The sequence below is a fragment of the Moschus berezovskii genome, chromosome 6 (genome assembly GCF_049115385.1).
Source record: "Moschus berezovskii isolate FMDL1 chromosome 6, NW_MosBer_1.0, whole genome shotgun sequence".
Classification (NCBI taxonomy): domain Eukaryota; kingdom Metazoa; phylum Chordata; class Mammalia; order Artiodactyla; family Moschidae; genus Moschus; species Moschus berezovskii.
In genome coordinates, this window is record NC_142465.1 from 54,567,500 (window position 1) to 54,588,476 (window position 20,977).

Sequence of the window (20,977 nt, forward strand, 5' to 3'; positions counted from 1 at the left end):
CTGAATCCAGGCTACCTGACGCTAGTCCATGCTTTTAATTATATGAAAAGGAGATTTCCTAGCATTCTCTTTTTATTTTATCAAAGGATAGTTGATTTACAAAGTTAATTTCTGATGTAGCAGAATTTTTTACTTCCTTTTTTCCCACTTCCAACAGCCCCTGTGCCAGCCCCCCAGGGGGAAAAATAATACCAAAATACATCCTATTGCTTTGGCAACTTCTGGTGTTTCTAATTATATGATTTTCTTTATAAAGCAAATAAAACAAGAATCTTGAAGCTATCCTGACAAATCTGTTGATTGAAACAAAACTGATATGTCTTTTCCAGCAATATTATATTTAGGCATATCAGGTAATATTATTAAAAAATTTTTTTAAAGGTTTATAACTCTTTCAAATACTAAATACTACTATTTTAAAGATGGTTTTCATTAAAATCTCTCCCCAATGATCCTGAAAAATTACCCCCTGCTCTAAAAGGGATGACACTATCTTAAGTTTTCAGTTCTGGGAAAATGCTGAAAAGAGGAAAAGTATGCAATAAAGTTCTAAAAAGATAACAGTCACATTTCAAAGAACTCATTAATCTACTGAAAAGCGTCATCTACAGTCTTCCCTTTTAACTAGTGGTTCCTGTGTAGTTAAACATTATATGAGTGAGACACTGGTCTGTGGTTATCAGTGAATATATTCCTCCCCCACATTCTTATTCTCTCCCCAAGGCATCACAGCCAAATGATATGCTCAGCTGCAGACAAGCACCCTCAGAAAGTAAGCAGGTAAAAACAGAAAATGAACTACAAATGTAGGCCACATATGTGATTTTAAATTTTCTGGTGGCTACATTGAAGAAAATAAAAGTAACAGATGAAGTCAATTTTAAAATATATTGTATTTAACCCAACATATCAATATATTGCAATTTCAACATGTAATCAATATAAAAGTTAATAATGAGATATTTTGAAATTTCTTGTATTAAACCTCCAAAATCATGTGTGTATTTTAACCTTATAGCACACTGCAATAAGAACTAGCCACCTTCTGAGGGTTGATTAGCGACATATGGCTAGTGGCTGCCATGTGGGACATTGAAGTTCTACAGAGTACTTTTAAGAGTATAACAAGGATTAGAGATTCAGCCAGTTTCTTACTCCCAGTCAGCAAAGCATAGGTCAAGGAGAAAAGTTATAACAGGTTGATAACTGTGCACTGTTTAAGACATACATGGTGTTTTTTAGTGTAAAGGTCCTCTTCAACTAGAACTTAAAAAGCTCAGATTGTAAGTATTTGTGTGTTCATACACACAAACACACAATATTAGTATCTAAGTAATAATCAGATAAGAAAATCATGGCCAGTATGGACACCCAGTGTGACTATAGAAAGGGAAGTAATGGGAAAGAACGAAAGGATGCAGGAATTGTACTTTTGGGGGACATGCTGTTCTTAATGACAGTGATTAAAACTGTACCCAATATTACAAAACAAGAAGATACATGTACTCCAGTGTTCACAGAGGCAGTATTTACAACAGCCATGACATGGAAACAACCTAAACATCCACTGAGAGATGAATGGATAAATATTCCAATATTCCATACAAAATAAAATACTGGAATATTAGTCATCAAAAAGAATGAAATTCTGCCATTTGTAGCAACACGGGATGGATCCAGAGAGTATCATACTAAGATTATCACACAAAACTTATCATACTAATAAGTTTGACATATTAAGTAAGTCAAAGACAAATATTATATGATATTACTTATATGTGCCATCTCAAGAAAAAGGTACAAATGAACTTATTTAGAAAACAGACTCACAGACATAGAAAACAAACTTATGGTTACCAAAGAATTTATATATATATCCTATTGCTGCTGTAACAAATTACCACAAATTCAATGGCCTAGGAGCATGGATTTATTCTACTATTGTTCTAGAGGTTAGAAGTCCAAAATAGTCTTTAGGAGCTAACATCAAGGTGTTGGGAGGGCTAGCTCCTTCTAGAAGCTCTAGAGGAGCATCCATCCCATGCCTCTTCCAGCTTCTAGAGCCTGCCAACATTCTCAGCATTCCTTGGACCTGCACTGGAAACACACTCCCATCTCTGCTTCCGTTGTCACATCGCCATGTTCTCTCCAGTTGACCCTCTTGCTTCCCTCTTGTGATTTCACCTGGTGATCTCACAGTGAGTCCATCTGGATAATCCAGGATAATCTGATCCTTAACTTAGTCACATCTGCAGAGTCCTTTTTACCATACTGGGGAATACTCACAGACTCTAGTGATGTGGATATTTTTGGAGGACCATTATTCAGCCTACCTGGATTACTGAGTGCTTATTTAATTTATATGCAGAGTACATCATGACGAACGCTGGGCTGGAAGAAGCACAAGCTGGAATCAAGATTGCTGGGAGAAATATCAATAACCTCAGATATGCAGATGACACCATCCTTATGGCAGAAAGTGAAGAGGAACTCAAAGGCCTCTTGATGAAAGTGAAGGAGGAGAGTGAAAAGTTTGGCTTGAAGCTCAACATTCAGAAAACGAAGATCATGGCATCTGGTCCCATCACTTCATGGGAAATAGATGGAGTAACAGTAGGAACAGTGTCAGATTTTATTTTGGGGGCTCCAAAATCACTGCGGATGCTGATTGCAGCCACGAGATTAAAAGACGCTTACTCCTTGGGAGGAAAGCTATGACCAACCTAGAAAGAATATTAAAAAGCAGAGACATTACTTTGCCAACCAAAGTCCGTCTAGTCAAGGCTATGGTTTTTCAAGTGGTCACGTATGGATGTGAGAGTTGGACTGTGAAGAAAGCTGATCGCCGAAGAATTGATGCTTTTGAACTGTGGTGCTAGAGAAGACTCTTGAGAGTCCCTTATACTGCAAGGAGATTCAACCAGTCCATTCTAAAGATCAACCCTGGGTGTTCATTGGAAGGACGGATGCTGAAGCTGAAACTCCAGTACTTTGGCCACCTCATGCGACGAGTTGACTCACTGGAAAAGAGTCTGATGCTGGGAGGGATTGGGGGTGGGAGGAGACGGGGATGACAGAAAATGAGATGGCTGGATGGCATCACCGACTCAATGGACATGAGTTTGAGTGAACTCCGGGAGTTGGTGATGGACAGGGAGGCCTGGCGTGCTGTGATTCATGGGGTCGCAAAGAGTCGGACACGACTGAGCGACTGAACTGAACTGAACTCAACTGATAGGAGATTAGGAGGCTGAAAGAGCAAAAGAGAACCAGAGAAGGCCTTTCATCAGGAGAGACATATGGAAAAGATCATTCTGGTAGCTAAATGACTGGAGAGATGTCAGACCGAGGGCAGGGAGGCCAATGAAGACACTGGAAGGAAAAAGTATAGGTGAAAGAGAAGCCTAGAGCCAGTTAAGAATGGTAGGCAAGGAGAAGAAAGTAAGAGGATGAGAAGTATTAAACAACACTCCAGAATCCCCAGAGGAAAATCCTGGCCCAAGGGGAAGTTGGAGGGAAGGACAAAGTGAGAGAATTTTAATGCTAACCTCTAGGAATTTCAGTTGAGGATTTAGAATATTTGTATCATTTTCCTGTCTTATCAGTGTTGACTTAAACTGATTCCACTAACAGACCAAGATATGAAGGCATTTCCTACTATATGAAGTGTTTAAAAACAGCATCATGTAAGAATTGTCATCAATAACCTCAGATATCCAGATGACACCACCCTTATGGCAGAAAGTGAAGAGGAACTCAAAAGCCTCTTGATGAAAGTGAAAGAGCAGAGTGAAAAAGTTGGCTTAAAGCTCAACACTCAGAAAACTAAGATCATGGCACCTGGTCCCATCACTTCATGGGAAATAGATGGAGAAACAGCGGAAACAGTGTCAGACTTTATTTTTTGGGGCTCCAAAATCACTGCGGATGCTGATTGCAGCCACGAAATTAAAAGACGCTTACTCCTTGGAAGGAAAGTTATGACCAACCTAGGTAGCATATTAAAAAGCAGAGACATTACTTTGCCAACAAAGGTCCGTCTAGTCAAGGCTATGGTTTTTCCAGTGGCCATGTATGGATGTGAGAGTTGGACTGTGAAGAAAGCTGATTGCCGAAGAATTGATGCTTTTGAACTGTGGTGTTGGAGAAGACTCTTGAGAGTCCCTTGGACTGCAAGGAGATCCAACCAGTCCATCCTAAAGGAGATCAGTCCTGGGTGTTCATTGAAAAGACTGATGCTAAAGCTGAAACTGCAATACTCTGGCCACCTCATGCGAAGAGTTGACTCACTGGAAAAGACTGTGATGCTGGGAGGGATTGGGGGAGGGAGACGGGGACGACAGAGAATGAGATGGCTGGATGGCATCACCGACTCGATGGACATGAGTTTGAGTGAACTCTGGGAGTTGGTGATGGACAGGGAGGCCTGGCGTGCTGTGATTCATGGGGTTGCAAAGAGTCGGACACGACTGAGTGAATGAACTGAACTGAACTGTCCAAAGATGTGTATGCACATTCTGTACAAGAAGGCAGGAGAGTCAGTTTGAACTTCAGAGGGAGGGGTTTTGGTCATTCAGCTTAATGCCAAGGCATAGTTATCAGGACAGAAGAGTTTTTTAAAAGGTGTAGTATGGAGTTTCAAAGCCAGAAAATAAACCTAATGGAATCATCTGAATACTGGAGAGTGATTAAGCCTGTGTGTGGGGTTTGATATATCACAAAGCTGGGTTCAAATTCTGTCTTTATCACTATATTACCTTTGTGGAACCTACTTAACTCTCTGAATACTATTTTCTTCATCTTCAAAAGGAGAGAAAACAATGCATATTACCATATTTCAAGTTCAACACAGTTTAGGTAATCAGTGTGTGTGTGTGCTTAAGTTGCTTGGTCATATCTAACTCTTTGCGGCCCCATGGACTGCCAAGCTCCTCTGTCCATGGGATTCTTCAGGCAAGAATATTGGAGTGGGTTGCCAAGCGCTCCTCCAGTGTATCTTTCCAACTCTGGGATGGAAACCAGGTCTCCCACATTGCAGGTGGATTCTTTACTGTCTGAGCCACCAGGGAAGCCCAAGAATATTGGTGTGGGTAGCTTATCCATTCTCCAGGGCATCTTCTCGACCCAGGAATCGAACTGGAGTTTCCTGCTTTGAAGGCAGATTCTTTACAAGCTGAGCTACCAGGGAAGCCCCCAGGTAATCAATAAAGGTAATTATTCTTTATTAACTGGTAGCCCTGTTTGAAACAATCACAAGAAAACACACTGTTTCTTAATAATAAATCTAGTAAGGCTCTCCTAAACAGTAAAAACAAAACAAAAAGCAACCAAATAAAAAACTCACACAGGACGAAATTTCAAATCTGGAAAGAAAGCACACCAGTAAATCCTCATGAAATAACTATGGATAATTTAATGACATGGATTTAAAGCTTCAGGATAAATGCCAGCTGAACTGAATTTTTTAGTTTCTATCCCAGCTTTAAATGATCCATCAGGCTTCACTAGTGTTTTAAGGAACACAGTAAAACTCACTCCAAGTTAACCAGAATCAATACATTAGAGAAAAATTAAACACACAAGTACCCTTAATTTGTGGACTAGCTATGTCCCTGAGGAAAAAAATATATATCCTGAAAAGTAGATTTCAGTGATCAGAATTTAATTCCTCAGGTTTCCCTGGTGGCTCAGTAGTAAAGAACCTGCCTACCAATGCAGGAGACATGGGTTCGATCCCTGATCCAGGAAGATCTCACGTGCCACAGAGCAACTAAGCCTGTGCTCTAGAGCCCGGGATCCACAACTATTGAGGCCACACGCCATAAATACTGAAGTCTGAGTGTCCTCGAGCCTGTGCTCCACAACAAGAGAAGCCACTGCAGTGAGAAGCCCGAGCACTGCAACTAGAGAGTGGCCCTCACTCTCCACAACTAAAGAAAAGCTTGTGCAGCCACGGAGACCCATCACAGACAAAAACAAACATAAATAAAATTATAAAAAGAAACTTATTTTCCCAATGAAATTTTGGAAACTTATTTCTCTGGAAATATGCAGTAACATTTTTTTGGGGAAGCAGCTATAGGATTGGGATAGATGGTCTTTGTTTTTCTGGCATGGGTGAAATTAAACAGATTGCTCCACATTAAATTTTGGGTCTTGCAAGGGTCACATTTTGACTGAAGTGGCAAAGCAATCTCCACCTTCTGGTCATGAAAAATAATCCCACCTTGTCTCTGACAAACTGGAGGATGGTCTACCTAAAGTATATGTATTTACATTACCTTCCTGGGGCAAGACATTTCATTTACAATGAAGACAGCAGTTCCTCCTCTTCAATAAATGTTTTAGCTAAATGGGACAACTTCATGAGCTGATGACACACTGTTAATCTGACACACAGGGACAAAAAAGACTGGGGAGGGGATAATGGAGCTTAAATATTAGAAATTATTAAACTCAGCGTTCTGTTAATGAAGCCTATAGTAGGGTGTGGTGTATGCTTTTTTAGGACTGAATTCAAATTCATAGTTGTGTTTTTAAAAATAAGGTAATAGCTATTGAAAGAAAGAAAACAACTTAAGATACAGCCTGCCAAAGGAACAGAATTTGCCCCATCAGCCTTCTATTTGCAAACTCTATAATTACCAAAGGACAGTAAATTAAATGCTCACCTTCACTAACCACAAACAATATTTTTTCATGATATCCTCTGGACTCCACTTTACCTTTTTAAACACTCAGTGAAGTTTCTCACAAAGTCAAGTCATTCAACAAGGACGATCAATCACAGTTAATGGTCACTATGAAAACCAGCCTGCAACTCTTACGAGACAATTTCGCAATTAGGAGCAAGCGTGGGATGCAGCCTTCTGATGAAGAGTCTTCTGGGGAGTGAGAAGGGAGTGATGAGGAGTAAGCAGAGGGATCGCTCAAGACAACAAAGTATGCCTGGGAAGCATGGGGGTGGGAGGTGGCACTGAGTAGGACAGGCAAGCAGAAGACTTTCAAAGGGCTCTTCAAAGTTTCTGAAAAGGAACCCAAGGGCCACAGTAACTGTACCGGGTGCCAGCGTGTTTTCTTGCAGCTGTCACTCATCCAATCCCTACCAAGCTTGTTCTGAACCATTTCACAGCTACACTTGGGCAAACTCAGACCTTGTGTTTGCCTAGCATAAATTTGGGGTCTGAAAAGGCGGTTAGCTCAGAAGATCTCAAACAGGGACTCAGAGACTGTTCTGAATCCTCCTCCACCCCCAAAACTGTACCCTCATTGCTGTGGGGAGCAGCTTCTGATGGCCACTCTCTTTGTCCTCCTGGGGGTTCACACTGGCTACTGCACTTAGCCTTTTCCAAGACTCAGCGCCCACAGAGTCGTGGAGAATGGAGATGCAGTGCCAACCGAGAGACCATTTCTGGGGTTCTTTAATACCACATATCTCATTCAAGACTAAATCATGCAGAGGCCCAAAAAACAAGTCAAGCTTCCAAGAAGAAAATTGATGAGAGGAAAAAGAGCACATTAAGAAGCCGGCAGACGGGTAACAAAGACAAGCAGACGGGTACTGCAGCCCCGTCTCTCTCTGCCTGTATGTTTCACCTCACACCCATATGCTCGCTCTCAGCTCCCATATGGCTTCTCTTCCTCAATATGAAGTGGGGGTGGGGGGTGGGGGGAGGGTGAAGGCAGGGCAGGAACAAGTGCACATCTACTTTGTTTTGACAAAAGTTAGCAGACGCCAAGAATCCCTGAACACCACAGACAGAAAAGCCCAGTGAAGTGGAGGACCCCTGCCAGGCTGTGTGATGCCCATGACTCTGCTCCTGCTCGCTATCCTTGCTCAAGGTCAGGTACAGGAGATACCCTATTACAGGCAGAATTACAGGCTGTGGACTGTGCTCCTGTTCAAGGTGGTGTCCTGCCTGAGGCCTGAGCAGCCGTCTGATGAACATGAATTGACCAAGAAGGAAAAAGCCCAGAAAAGTCACCAGTGTAAAGTGGCCTGATGTTCTGCTCCTTAGCTGAACCAGATAGGGTAACGGTGAGGACCTCTGGCCTCTCGTTCCAACAGTGGTAAGAGCCTATGGTTAATAATCCTTGATGATAATGTGACCTGACAAAATATTGTGCCTTCAAGTGTTCATAGCAGTATTTATAATAACCAAAAAGTGAAAACAACCCAAATGTCCACCAGCTGATGAATGGATACATACAATGTGGTGCATGCATACAGTGAAATGCTACTTAGAAATAAAAAGGAATGAAGGACTGGTATATGCTACAACATGGAGGGACTCTGAAAACATCATGGTAAGTAAAAAAAAAAAAGGCACAAAAGGTCAAATATTATATGATTCCATTTATATGAAGTATCCAGAATAGGCAAATCTATAAAGACAGAAAGTAGATTACTGGTTGTTTAGCGCTGGGGGGGAGGGGAACAGGATGGGGAATGATGGCTAATGATCAGGCTGTCACTGTTGTTTAGTCACTAAGTCACATCAGACTCTTTTGCGACCCTATGGACTGTAGCCCACAGGGCTCCTCTGTCCATGGGATTTTCCAGGCAAGAATACTGGAGTGGGTAGCCATTCCTGACCCAGGGACTGAACCCGGGTCTCCTCTGTCTCCTGTACTGTGTGATTTTTGCCCTTAACTTTCATTTGGATCTCCATGAGGCCCACACTGAACCCACTGTGGGTTGAAATGAATGTGTGTGTCTCCTCTTGAGAAGTCTAAACTCCACAAAGACGAGAACTATATTGAAATAATATGTATATCTTCCCTATCCAGCACAGGGCCCACACATAGCTATAATCCAGTAAATGTCTGCCACTGTAGTTCATGAATAATGTGCATACTGCTTAAAAAATAATTAAAAAAAAAAACTTAAAAAATAAGCTCTTCCAGGGAGGCCTGGCATACTGTGATTCATGGGGTCGCAAAGAGTCGGACACGACTGAGTGACTGAACTGAACCCATTGAATTTATAGCTAAATATTGCAAAAACGTATGTATCTAGGAAGAAGTAAAAGATCTACAAATTGTGGAATCTTCACTGACTAAACCAAATAAACAAATACCTTCAATTTTATTTTTTAGCACTTCACTTTCAGAAATGATAAATCTGAATTTCAGAAACTGGTGAAATTTCATTCAAAAGGAAAACTTCCAGGAAGTCCTGCAGTCAGCCACACTCAAATCTTCTCCATCTGTCATATCCATGAATATCTTCAGATGTCAATATAAAAACTTGAACAAACAAATGCCTGGTGAACACTGGGTTCAGACTGATCACAAGGTACTGCAGTTTTCAAAAACTTCACTTAACCTATTTTACAAGGACACTTCACTGAAAGAATTGACTGTTACCCCTATAATTGTATTTAGTAAAGTAGGAAAGGGTCCCCTCTCTAGTCTTTGCTCTACAGAGTTCATTTTAAACACAAAATCTAAAGCGATCTTTTCAAACAGAAAACAAGATCATGTCACTTTTCTTTTGAAAATACACACCATTCAGGGTGAAAATCAAGATTTGCCTCATCCACCATTCTAACACAGCATTTCCTTGCGACTCCTTCTCTGGAACTCTCCATCCCCTTTCCTTACACTTCAGAAAGGCCAGGCATGTTCTATGACCTTTGTACTGGTCATTCCCTCTTCTCCTGGAAGGCTCCTCCTTAATCTCCCAGAGGCTTGCTTCTCACTTTATTGACATCTCAGTTCAAACTTTACCTTCTCAGTGGGATCTTAACTGATCCCCATATCCCAAGATGCACCAACATGCTTGCCCAAAGGAACTCCTTAACCCCTCCCTTTTCCCCACAGCACTTATCACCATCTGACACACCATGCAGTTTACTTATTTAACTATTTATTTTCTATCCTTCCTCCTCTGGACTATAACCCCACGAGGGCAGGAATATATGTCCTAACACATGAAACAATTTATTAAAAAATTTCAACAACCAAAGTTTTCTGGTATTCAAGAGAGATTTCTGGTTAATCTCCTGGTCTATAATTAAACATTATTATCAAAATTTTCAAACATATCGCCTGTTTGCGAAATAGCATACCATTTTTAGTGGTTCCCATCCCTTACAGACCTAGGTTGCCTAAGAATATGAATCATTCCTGTGTCATGTAAATGGGGCTAACGACATCAGTAACTTGTCAAAGTCATATTACACAATCTGTGGCTCAACCATAACAAACTCTGAAGTACACGTTCCTGTCTTGGGGTCTTTTTAAAGAGGCCCACTATCTTGGCTAGGCCTCTGATTTCTTTAGATGGAGAACACAAAGTTCTTTTAGGGCAGTGATTTGTAATCAGACCTGTACATTTTTAAATGACTTTAAATAAATAGGTTCAAGCAAGCTAATAATTACCAAAAAAAATTTAAAAAGTGAATTTGCTACTATTCTTAATTTGTTTTACTTTTTTGTTTTTCCTATCCCAAACTGAAATATCCATGAGCAGTTCATTAACTTAATTCAAAAAGAACTCAGTTTCAGGTACCTCTTTTAAAAAAAAGAAAAAGTGGGATTGTCACCTTTTCTACCATCTGATTTTATATTTCAGTGGTGTTTCTCAAAGTTATATTTTAACTTGCCCAATTTAGTAGGTATGTATTAAGCCTTACAAACAGCTCTACATAGGAGTCAAATATTTAAAAAGAAGGCAAAAGGGAAGGAGGAAAAAGTACTAATACTCTTGATATTTGGGCATAGGTCACCTCACTTACTTTTTTTTTTCCATTTACCATTTACAACAGCCTTGAAGGTAATTCCTATGTTCATTTTAGAGTTTAAAAAACCCTAAGGATCCAAGAGGGTAAGTGATTTGCTTCAGGTCCCCACAAACTAGAAAGCAGCAGAGCTGGGGTTCAAGTCTACATCTGTGTAGTTTGAAAAATCTTTCCATGACAACAAATTGACTCTACTAACACTGAATGTTGTTTTTCTCTTTTTAATGAGAAAGATAAGGGCAAATTTCATCAAAATAAAGCAAAAAAGAAAACTCAAAAAAATGACTGGCCCAAGAATAGATTTTCTGGAAAAGCAAATAAACAACAAGCAAATACGTCAAATTTCCTGTGACATTAACATGTTGACCTACTAAGACTTCTTCCTAATACAAATATATAGCACTACCTTCTTTTTTCCTAGGCAGAGGGCGGAAAAAACATATAATTTGGAGCTACTCTGAAAGTATACCTTGATCAACAAAATAATACAGGAAAATATTTTTTGCAAAATTTTATAGATATTCAGACATGATATATGTCATGGTCTGTGCTAGCAAGATCAATGCAAAGAAATAGAGGAAAACAACAGAATAGGAAAGACAAGAGATCTCTTCAAGAAAATAACAGATACCAAGGGAACATTTCATGCAAAGATGGGCTTGATAAAGGACAGAAATGGTATGGACCTAACAGAAGCAGAAGATATTAAGAAGAGGTGGCAAGAATACACAGAAGAACTGTACAAAAAAGATTTTCAAGACCAAGATAATCACAATGGTGTAATCACTCACCTAGAGCCAGACATCCTGGAATGTGAAGTCAAATAGGCCTTAGAAAGCATCACTACGACCAAAGCTAGTGGAGGTGATGGAATTCCAGTTGATCTATTTCAAATCCTGAAAGATGATGCTGTGAAAGTGCTGCACTCAATATGCCAGCAAATTTGGAAAACTCAGCAGTGGCCACAGGACTGGAAAAGGTCATTCTTCATCCCAATCCCAAAGAAAGGCAATGTCAAAGAATGCCAAAACTACTGCACAATTGCACTCATCTCACATGCTAGTTGGAGAAGGCAATGGCAAGCCACTCCAGTACTCTTGCCTAGAAAATTCCATGGATGGAGGAGCCTGGTGGCTGCAGTCCATGGAGTCACTCAGTTGGACACGACTGAGGGACCTCACTTTCACTTTTCACTTTCACGCATTGGAGAAGGAAATGGCAACCCGCTCCAGTGTTCTTGCCTGGAGAATCCCAGGGATGGGGGAGCCTGGTCGGCTGCCGTCTATGGGGTCGCACAGAGTTGGACACGACTGAAGCGACTTAGTAAAAGCAGCAGTAGCACACGCTAGTAAAGTCATGCTCAAAATTCTCCAAGCCAGGCTTCTAGCAATACGTGAACCGTGAACTTCCAGATGTTCAAGCTGGTTTTAGAAAAGGCAGAGGAATCAGAGATCAAATTGCCAACATCCGCTGGATCATGAAAAAAGCAAGAGAGTTCCAGAAAAACATCTATTTCTGCTTCATTGGCTATGCCAAAGCCTTTGACTGTGTGGATCACAACAAACTGTGGAAAATTCTGAAAGAGATGGGAATCCCAGACCACCTGACCTGCCTCTTGAGAAACCTGTATGCAGGTCAGGAAGCAACAGTTAGAACTGGACATGGAACAACAGACTGGTTCCAAATAGGAAAAGGAGTACGTCAAGGTTGTATATTGTCACCCTGCTTATTTAACTTATATGCAGAGTACATCATGAGGAACGCTGGACTGGAGGAAGCACGAGGTGGAATCAAGATTGCTGGGAGAAATCTCAATAACCTCAGATATGCAGATGACACCACCCTTATGGCAGAAAGTGAAGAGGAACTCAAAAGCCTCTTGATGAAAGTGAAAGAGGAGAGTGAAAAAGTTGACTTGAAGCTCAACAGTCAGAAAACAAAGATCATGGCATCTGGGCCCATCACTTCATGGGAAATAGATGGGGAAACAGTGGAAACAGTGTCAGACTTTATTTTTTGGGGCTCCAAAATCACTGCAGATGCTGATTGCAGCCATGAAATTAAAAGACGTTTACTCCTTGGAAGGAAAGTTATGACCAACCTAGACAGCATATTAAAAAGCAGAGAGATTACTTTGCCAACCAAGTTCCCTCTAGTCAAGGCTATGGTTTTTCCCGTGGTCATGTATGGATGTGAGAGTTGGACTGTGAAGAAAGCTGATTGCCGAAGAATTGATGCTTTTGAACTGTGGTGCTGGAGAAGACTCTTGAGAGTCCCTTGGACTGCAAGGAGATCCAACTAGTCCATTCTAAAGATCAACCCTGGGTGTTCATTAGAAGGACGGATGCTAAAGCTGAAACTCCAATACTTTGGCCACCTCATGTGAAGAGTTGACTCACTGGAAAAGACGCTGATGCTGGGAGGGATTGGGGGCAGGAGGAGAAGGGGATGACAGAGGATGAGATGGCTGGATGGCATCACCGACTCAATGGACATGAGTTTGAGTGAACTCCGGGAGTTGGTGATGGACAGGGAGGCCTGGCGTGCTGTGATTCATAGGGTCGCAAAGAGTCGGACACGACAGAGTGACTGAACTAACTGAACTGTGCTAGCAAGAAGACATGTTTGTAATATACTGAAAAGAATTAGTGAAATGTCTTATATAACAAAAATGGTTGACAATGAAGAAAATAGAATTTCTTCCATGTTCATATATGGGAAAGAATGGTCACTGACATAGCTTAGGGCTCAGAAGAGAACCAGTGAAAAAGTCCCCAAATGCATTCCTGCAGTTAACCGCAGCACCATTGTTGGAAATGGCGACACAAAGCTAAGTTCATGTTATTTTAAATATATGCTGGGATGGTAGCTGTAAGGACGAAAGTCTTAGAGGGACAGGTTCTCTTTAACTTCATGTGGAAGAGTATAAACCAAGTCAATCTTTACAAAGTGATGAGGCATCTTCTTTTCAAAGACAGACTGTAATTTTAAAGAGATAACATACAATGTCAAAGCCTCTACGTATGGTTCACCCTCAGTCTCCTCAAGCCCTGGGGCACACATCACTAACTGATTAAGGCATCCTTTCTGTGTACTTTCTGATATAGTCTTCAGTTCAGTTCAGTCGCTCAGTCGTGTCCTACTCTTTGCGACCCCATGAATCACAGCATGCCAGGCCTCCCTGTCCATTGCGAACTCCTGGAGTTCACTCAAACTCATGTCCATCGAGTCGGTTGGAAGGACTTATGCTAAAGCTAAAACTCCAATACTTTGGCCATCTCACGCGAAGAGTTGACTCACTGGAAAAGACTCTGATATGGTCTTAATGCACCATAAATAGCTGCCAACCATAAACCTTAGGCAATGTGGTGTAATGGAAGAACAGGCTTTGCACCCAGGGAGATGTTGGTTTGAACCCCACCTCTGCCACTGACCACGTGATTTCAGGCAAATTACCTATCCTCTTTGTGTCTGGGTTTTTCTCCTGGAAAATGGGAACAATATCTGCTGCCAAGGTTGTTTTAAAGATTAAATGAGATAAATATGCAAAGTGCTTTTTAAAATATTAGCACTTTTATCTCCTTTTCCTTCTCCACTTACTCCATGTTAAACAATTTAGCTTTACTCAATACCCCAATAACTCTCTGTAAAGGCTTAATCAATACATTTCTATCTCCAAAGACAGATAAGACAAATTGATCACCCTGGGGCTTACTTCCATTTGATGCTCCAAATGTATTATGTGTTTTTTTCTTATCCAGAAATCAGAAGGCAGGCTCAGTAGTGTGGATTTTATTTATTTATCCCAATTCACAACATTTGGTTCACAAGGACAATAGAAAGCAGAATTGTGTGTGTGTGTGTGTATGCGCGTGAGTTGTGTATAAGAGGAAAAAAAGAGTATGTGTTTAAAGTCAAGAGGACACAGATCCTAAAACTGTGATTTGTCCTAGATGATAAAGATGCCCATTCTCTCCAAGAGCTATAGGATACTACCTGTCCCCTTCCTACTCCCAGTTACATGTAGTAAAGTTGGCCAAATCACATATAACTTACCAAAGGAAAAATAAAAGTAGGATCTACCAAATATCTCTGAGATAAAATGTTTTTAAAATTTCTATAAATAGGCACATTATCTTTATCAGTTACTATTAATAAGTTAATAAAAAACCCCACAGATTCCTCTCCCCTCTCCCAACAAGTCTTTAAATGAGAAAATACACAGCATACCTGCGGAACTCAAGTGTATATAAAAAAGTTCATCTTCATACCATAAACATAAACATTTTGAAAGTCAGGTTACAAAATAAATTAAAATTTGGGTAAAAATGAAGAGCCACAGTGGAAGAAGCTTTCTTTTTAAGTTTAATCAGTTTTCATAAATAAGATGTATAACACAAAAATATCTGCCAAAATTTTTCATCGTAAGAATGATATACAAATTTAATAAACATAATTATATTTTTCAGATAAGGTTCACTGTTGTGGCTGCTGGAACACATTATTAACCAAGCACATAAGCTGAGGTCAGTAGTTAAACTAGTTCTAAATGTATGGACTGGTCCACTGACAAACATGGATTAAATACCTACCATGTGTCAGATACTTGGGTAAGATACCTGAGATAAAAGAATGGTGAATGGTTCCTCTCTGACCTCTAGGACCTCCCTTAATTAAAAGACATCACCCGACAACAGGGTAAATACCATGACAGCAACAGGCAGAAAAGGGTAAGAAAACACAGATGCGGGACATGTAACACAGTAGGGAGGGATGGGGACTGAAGGACAGGCAGGCGGGTCATGCTAGAGATGAGGCCATATCATGAACATGAAGGAATGGTTCAGTGCTTGAAAGAATAAATCCTAAACAAGGTCGCCAAAACACCTCAAATGTCTCTGCTACATTGATAGAATGTAAAAAAAAAAAAGCCCTCTAGGGAATGTTAAGGCTTGTACAGCCTTTATCACTACCTCATTTAAACTCAAAGACTGTGGTTAAGACGGTGAGCCCCGGGGTGAAGAGAGAGTTTGGGGCGGGAGAGCATACAGAAAGGTGGGAACCTCTGGAAGCTAACAGAGAATCCTGCCCCAAAGAACCGCAGCGGGAGAAACCATACGCGCGTCGCGAACTAGCGATAACCGGGCCCCCGAGGACGCGTGTACTGTGTGCGGAACCAGAGAGGGAACCGAATAGAAGTCAAAGAGAAACAGTTGAGTCGCACAAAGCACAAAGGCTTGCAGTATTCACACATGTCCTTAAAGAAGGAGAAGTCAGAAAGAAAACCACACTCCTTGGTGCAGGGAATTCACAAAGAATAAATCTCTCAAGTTGAATCTTACAAAAGAGCTATTTTCCTGAGTTTCTGAAAACCTGAAAACATCCCTCTTTGACACTTGAAGATGCTCTCAGAAAAGGTAAGTAGAGGCTCGGGGCAGGCAGACAGCAAGGAGGACATTAGTAGGTTGAGGACTTTATTCATCTCCTTCTTTGAGAAGATATGTTTCTCTTTCAATAAGAAGTTTATTCACATTCTAGCCAGCTGCAAAACACTGTTGAGAGCCAAGTTCCCATTGCCAAAGTTCACTCTTCAAACCGGCAGCCTGAGGTCTGATAACCAGTTAAAATGCTCAACACAATCACTGTCTTTTGATGGAAAACAGAGGCTCCATTGTTTAGAGATACATTTTCAAGTTTAACTCTTCTAGAATTATGAAATTCAAAACAAGAGCTATTAGGGTCAATCAGTATCAGAGTGAAGGGAATTTTTTTGTGTATTGTGGTTTGGGTTCCTTTCTTCTTTTTGCCTGCCCCAAAGAATAATTGGATTACTCTGATAATAAATTATAAAATAAATTGTCAGTAACTATGAATACTCAACAAACTGAAAAGCTGCTTCTAAGTAAAATTCCATGTATGGGATCCATCACATTTTAGAATATATTATATCCTTTAAAATAAAGACCTCTGATCCAAGACTCTAGGTTTCCTAAAAACCAATGGCAAAAAAAACCCAAGCCAAAACAACAACAAAAAAATATATTGACACACCAGCTATTATAGGATTGTTCTTGTTGTTTAGTCATTAAATTGTGTCAAACTCTTTTAAAATCCCATGGACTTTACTCCACCAGGCTCCCCTGTCCATGGGATTTCCAGGCAAGAATACTAGAGTGGGTTGCCATTTCTTGCTCCAGGGGATCTTTCTGACCCAGGGATTGAACGCATGTCTTGTGCATTGGCAGGCGGATTCTTTACCATTGAACTACCAGGGAAGACTATTACAGAATTAAAGAACATTTATGAAAGTGGCAGTAAGAAAATATTCTCCATTTGTATTAAAGATATATTATTTAGTATTAAATATGTATTTGTGGAAGCTCAGTGTTACCATCTATTCATTCAATAAACACATGTAAAGTGCTCATCACAAGCACTATGTTAGGGAGACACTGCTGCTGCTGCTGCTAAGTCACTTCAGTCGTGTCCGACTCTGTGTGACCCCAAAGATGGAAGCCTACCAGGCTCCCCCGTCCCTGGGATTCTCTAGGCAAGAACACTGGAGTGGGTTGCCATTTCCTTCTCCAATGTGTGAAAGTGAAAAGAGAAAGTGAAGTCGCTCAGTCGTGTCCGACCCCCAGTGACCCCATGGACTGCAGCCTACCAGGCTCCTCCGTCCATGGGATTTTCTAGGCAAGAGTACTGGAGTGGCTTGCCATTGCCTTCTCCAGGGAGACACTATGGGAATACAAAAATAAATGCAACACAGGTTGTATCTTCAGCTGTCTACAGTCTTGGGGAAAACATGAAATATAAACAGATGTAGGAAAAAAGTGTGATAAGTGTCCTACGGTATAAGGACACAGATATGGGAAATGATCATATGCGGACAGGATCAAGAAAGGTGGGAATGGGCTTTCCTTAGACAGAGATGCATTGTGGGAAATGTATCTGCTACTGAGCAGATGAACCTTATCCTGAGGGTAATAAGGAGCCAGTGATGGTGTTTGATATGAGAACAACTAACACCATGACCCAAGGTGTTCTTTAGAAAGGTTTTTCTCTGATCAAGACAGGAAGGGAGAGAGACTAGGTGGGAAAAAGTTCAAGAAGCTAGTCTATCCATCCAAATTAGATGTTATTAAGGCCAAAATTAAGATGGTGACAATGGTAACCAAAGGAGAAAATGGAAGCTAGGTCTTAATCATTTTGTTACTCATTCCTGGCTTTACAGTAAGGAAAATTCCATTTCATTATGTGATTTAGGGCAAAAGAAATTAGGTGGAATCTTTAGTTGAAATGATGTGTTATATTGCCAAGGTGATGTCTACAGAATAAAGTAGAAAAACTATATGATCATTAATAGGTGAAGGGGAAAAAATTGTTTGACAAAATTTAAATTGATTTATGGAGAAGGAAATGGCAACCTACTCCAGTATTCTTGCCTGGAGAATCCCATGGGCAGAGAAGTCTGGCAGGCTACAGTCCATGGGGTTGCAAGAGTTGGACATGACTTAGTGACTAAACCAACTAACCAACCAACCAATGAAAAGAACTCTTAGCAAACTAGGAATAAAAGAAAACTTCTTCATCCTGATGAAGCATCTATGAAAAATTTACAGCTTAAACTACATTTAGTGTTAAAAAAGACCGCAACTGTATTCCCTAAGGTTAGGACCTCTTACTGCACTCATTGTTTCTAGTCAGCATTGAACTGGAGGTTCTGGCTAGGGCAATAAGCTGATTCTGAAACTAATGGAGAAAAATAAAGGAAGTAGAATAGCCAAAACAATTTGAAAAAAGGAAATAACCAAAGTTGAAGGACTTACTCTACCTGATTTCAGGACAACATACAGTTACAGTAATCTGAAGTGTGGTATCAGCATTTAAATGTAAAGATCAATGAAACAGAATACAGTCAGAAGTAGACCCACACATACATAGTCAATTCATTTTTTATAAAGGTTCAATAGGTAAAGAAAAATCTTTTCAACAAACAGTGCTGGAACAAAAGGTATCCACATATTAAAAAAAACCCTCACCTAATACCATAAATCAAATTAACTCAAATGTATCATAGACCTAAGTGTAAAAGCTAGAAAACATATAACTTTTAAAATAAAACATATGAGAAAAAAAAATGTAGTGACCTTGGGGCTAAGGAAATGACAGTTGAAACTACAATGAGATATCATGACAGACTTATCAGACTGGTAAAAATTTAAAAGACTCATACTACTAAGTGTTGATGATATGGAACAAATGTAACTCTTCTACAGCTAGTGAGATTGTAAAATGGCACTAACACTTTGGAAAACAGTTTGGCAGTTTCTTTTAAGTTAAACATAGCCCTACCATGTGATCCAGCCATTCCACTCCTAAAGTGCCCAAGTGACATTGGATGTTCACATAATGACCTGTATACACATGTTCACACCACCTTTATAAGTAGTAGTCTAAAGAAGAAACAATTTAAATGTCTATCAACTAGGCTTCCTTAGTGGCTAAGATAGTAAAGAATTTGCCTGCAATGCAGGAGACCCAGTTTGACCCCTGGGTTGGGAAGATCCCCTGGAGAAGGAAATGGCTACCCACTCCAGTATTCTTGCCTGGAGAATTCCATGGTCGGAGGAGTCTGGCAGGCTACAGTCCATAGGTTTGCAAAGAGTTGAACATGACTGAACGACACACACACACACACAACTTGGTCAATGGAAAAACAACTTGTGGTATATCTATGCAATGGAATACTACTCAACAATAAAAAAAACTTGATAGATATAACAACATGAATGAATCTCAAAATAATTATCCAAGTGAAAGAACCCAGAGTCTTTACTCAAAAAAGTAATAATAATAATAAACCCTACATGATTCTATTTATATAAAACTATAGAACAGAAACCTAGTGACAAAAGTAGATCAGTGGTTGCTTAGAGTTAGTAGAACCATGAGAGAGACCAAAGGGAGAATTACAAAGGGGCAGAACAGGGACTTCCTTGGCGGTCCAGTGGCTAAGACTCTGTGTTCCCAATGCAGGGGGCCCGAGTTTGATCCCTGGTCAGGGAACTAGATCCTATGTGCTGCAACTAAAGACCTTGCCTGCTGCAACTAAGATCCAGCACAGTCAAATAAGTAAATATAAACAAAACAAAACAAAGGGACATGATAGAATTTAGGGTTGCCAGTGATGGAAATGTTCACTCTCTTAATGGTTTCTTAGGTGTGTGCATATGTCAGAACTAAAACTATACAGTTTAAATATGTGTAGCTTAATGTATGTCAATTATATCTCAATAAAACTGCAAAAAAAAATTTTTTTTTTTTTTTAAAGAAGGTGGTAGAGGGAGAAGCCAGTCCATGAATCCCAAGAGAGGTAGTTAAGGCCAAAATTAGGATGGTGACAATGCTAGTTATAAAGGAGAAAATGGAAACCAGATCTTCCCCCATTATTATGTTGAGATGCTTCTATTGTTCATTACAAAGACTTCCAGTTCATAATGCAGTTTAAGGTAAAAGAACATAGGTATTTTCAGTTGAAAAGACTCCTCATTTGCCAAGATAATTTCTACAAAAAGACGTCAGCACTTGAGGAGATCAGGGTGCGGTGACCCGACAGAAGCAGAGGACTGCTGTAATTCTGCCCAGATCTCTACTACTGGCTGAAGCTCTCACCCTCCACCCCCACTACCTCCCCTACCCTCTGCTGCCAGGAGTGTTGGCTGTGGATGCTCACAGTCGAGTCCCTCCCCAGTCACTGTCCACTGTCCTTGGCTAAAGGGAGCCACCCTGCCCAAGAGGCCACCCCTCCTGACAGCCATCCCAGCTCCCGAATTTCTTATAGGATCATTAGGTGCCAATTCCCAAAGCACCAGCCAATAAACTACCTGCACGCAAATCTCTACCTATTTCTCAGGGAGCTACACCTCAGACAGCTCCCCAAAGTGGCATGAAAGAACAGCTGACATACGGGCGAGTGTGAAAGAATTTTTTTGAGTTGGTCAGAGAAAAGGAAAAGTATCCCAGAAAGCACACTTTTCAACAGAGAATATGAACGATCCTTATTGTCATTGACAGATGATAAAAACAAAATGCACAAAACAGGACACACATGTACTACAGTGACAATGTTCTTCAACAATCAGACATGCCTAGAGTCAAGATGAGGGCAACAACACTTTGCAGATGGTGGGACCATACACTGAGTCAGCAGAGATGTGGGGCAGGAAGAG

The 20,977-nt window shown here is 40.5% G+C and overlaps 1 protein-coding gene across 1 annotated transcript in view; it reads right to left on the reverse strand.

Moving 5' to 3' along the window:
• The window catches only part of SRGAP1 (SLIT-ROBO Rho GTPase activating protein 1), a 327,863-nt gene that overhangs the window by 195,875 nt on the left and 111,011 nt on the right, over nt 1-20,977 (reverse strand). The gene's annotated exons all lie outside the window — the stretch shown is intronic.